This window comes from Myotis brandtii, unplaced genomic scaffold (assembly GCF_000412655.1).
Source record: "Myotis brandtii unplaced genomic scaffold, ASM41265v1 scaffold454, whole genome shotgun sequence".
In the NCBI taxonomy this organism is placed as follows: Eukaryota; Metazoa; Chordata; class Mammalia; order Chiroptera; family Vespertilionidae; genus Myotis; species Myotis brandtii.
Window position 1 is genome coordinate 2,017,137 of NW_005367354.1, and position 2,693 is coordinate 2,019,829.

The window sequence follows — 2,693 nt, forward strand, 5'->3', positions numbered from 1 at the left end:
CACCACCACCCCCCCCAAGAGGAATGACACCAGACAAGATGAACACAGCTTCTCGGCAAGAGGAGACACAGTTCAGGTCATTGTTCAGTCTCCATCTTTCGCGGAGGAAAGAAACCAAGACTCCGAGAGCCGAAATGCTTTGCTCGAAGGTCACACCTAAGGAAGAAGCAGAGCCGAGACTGGATGCCTCCTAGTCAGTGATAACTCCAAACCGGGCCTGGCCCAGAACACCCACAGGGGGAGGGCTTTCTCCTCCTGCACCCCCACAGAGGTGTGACTTTGGGGTAACCTGGATGGACAATAGACCTAAGCTCACCTGGGTCTGTGGGGGGTGGACGTGGGTTCTTCCCTAGGGATATGGCCAAAATCAAGGCTTTATCCGGTCCTGGCGGGTTTGGCTCAGTGGATAGAGCGTGGGCCCTTGGACTGAAGGCTCCCAGGTTCGATTCTGGTCAGGGCACCTACCTCGGTTGCAGGCTTCTCCCTGTCCGGGCCTCGTAGGGGGGGCAACAAATCGGTTGCAGACTCCTCCCCGTAAAAAAACGACAAAGTCTTTTCAACAAATGGTGCTGGAATAACAGGACATCCACATGCAAAAAAATAAATAAATAAATTCTAGACACAGACCTTACACCCTTCACAAAAATTATTTCAGAATGGATCATAGATCTATATATAAAATACAAAACCATAGAACTTGTAGAAGATAACGTAAGAGAAAATCTAAATGAACGTGAGTTGGGCAATGACTTTTTAGATACATCAAAAGCACAATCCATGAAAGAAATGGACAAGTAGGACTCCATTAAAATTTAAAACTTCTGCTTTTCCGTAGCTTGGACAATATTCCTGGATCTGAGCGTTAGCTTCCTCCCCCAGATTTAAGATCTGAGGCCGAGCGTGGTCTGTGAGAGGTCAGGATGGGAATGGGGCCATGGGGGCCATTCTGAGGGCTTTAGTTTTCATTCTGAGTGAGATAGGAAGCCTTTGACGTATTTTCAGAAGAACATTGGCCTGATCTAAATGTTTTCAGGATCGTTCTGTCTGCTGCGTTGTGCAGAGCCTGTGGGTGAGGGCTCTTTGGTTATTACTTGCTGGAAACGATTGACGTGGACTTGGCAGAGCTGTGGCGGTGATGAGATGTGGTGGGTTCTGGGTATGTCTTGAAGGTAGAACCAATGGGATTTGTTGATGAATTGGATGTGAGGTATGGGAGAAGGAGAGTTGAAGGTGGTTAGAGCAGTTGGAAGGATGGCACTGCAGGTGGGGAAGGCTGTGGGGAAGTGTGGGGTGGGGGAGTCAGGGGTTTGTTTTAGGCCCGTTGAACCAGTGGGGAGTCGTGAGGACATACATGGCTTCTGAAGACCAGAACTCGGATGAAGTTCCCTGGGGCCTGAGTGTAGACAAAGGGGAGAGGTGGGGCCTCCTAACTGAGTTCTGAGACACTGCAACACTTAGCGGTCAAGAAGATGAAGAAGGCGCAGCAAGACTGAGGAGGATGAGTGAGGTAGGTAGAAAGCCGCGTCCTGGACCGCAGGTGGAGGAAAGGAAATGTTTTAGGAAGGAGAGGGATTCAGTGAGCCAGCGTCTCCCATTTAGCGCCACTCTGACCTTGGCAAGAGCTATCCTGACGCGGTGGTGGGGTGAGGCCCTAATTTGAACCGACGGAAGGGGAATGCAGGAGAAGGATTGCAGATGCGTATAGAGACAGCTCTTTCAGGGAGTTTGCTGTAAAAGGGAGCAGAGAAATGGGTGGGAGCTGCGGGGGGGTGGGGGGGGGAGGGGGGGAGGTCTGGGATCAAGGGAGAGTGCTTTTATTTTTGGTATTAAAGAGATTTCAGCCTGTTTCAAGCCGTTGTTTCTCCTACTCGTGTGTGAAACACTGTGCCCTTAAAAAGAGATTTCCCCAGTAATGTTGAATGAGAGAGAGAGAGAGAGAGAGAGAGAGAAGCGCAGAGGTATGAGAGAGAGAGAGAGAGACAGACCTTCTATTCTAAATGGGGTTTGGAACAACTTCTGTAGAAAGCATTTTCTTTCAGAATTACCCAGTTTTGTCAATGCTAAAAATTTACCTGCAGAAACAATTTCCTCTTTAATACTATAGCCAGTTTTAAAAAGCGAAGGGTTTCATATCACACGACGCCTGCACCTCATTTGCTAGTTCTGCTGCAAGTGCAGAGGCCCGAGATGGAGGAAACAGCCTTGATGGGGAGCAGAGCGGCTGGGCTGCCCCAGCTCAGTTACTATCCGCTGGGATCCTGAGCATGTCGGGTTGCATCGCTGGGTGTCTGTAAATTAAAGCACTGAAGTATGGCTTCTAAGTGACCTATTTGTCCTTGCTTTCTTGAGCACTTGGCTATGCATTTTAATTTATATTTACCCTGTATTTTCAGATGCCTGCAGTGGGGAAGGGAAGCTGGTCGGCCTTATTGTCGGACTTAAAGCACACATGTGAAGCTTGATCAACTGTCACTCATTCGCTCACTCATGTAACATTATTTACTCTGTGCCAGGAACAGGTAGGCCGAGGGACCCAGAGGTAAACAAGGCAGGTTTTATCCCTGCTTTCAGAGCAGTGGTTCTCAACCTTGGCTGCACATTAGAATCACCTGGGACTCTTTAAAATCCTGATTTCTGGGCCCCATCCTCCGGAAATTCTGTTTCTTTGTTACTAATGTTGTGGCCCCACCCCA

General features: G+C 49.0%; 1 long non-coding RNA gene across 2 annotated transcripts in view; it reads left to right on the plus strand.

Moving 5' to 3' along the window:
* The first annotated feature begins 662 nt into the window (after positions 1 to 662).
* The window catches only part of LOC106727602, a 12,755-nt gene continuing 10,724 nt past the window's right edge, over positions 663 to 2,693 (plus strand). The window contains exons 1-2 of one of the 2 annotated variants that reach the window (XR_001363832.1): positions 663 to 1,156; positions 2,394 to 2,519. This is a non-coding gene — a long non-coding RNA (uncharacterized LOC106727602). The remainder of the gene's footprint in view (positions 1,157 to 2,393; positions 2,520 to 2,693) is intronic. The other variant, XR_001363833.1, reaches the window with a different exon arrangement.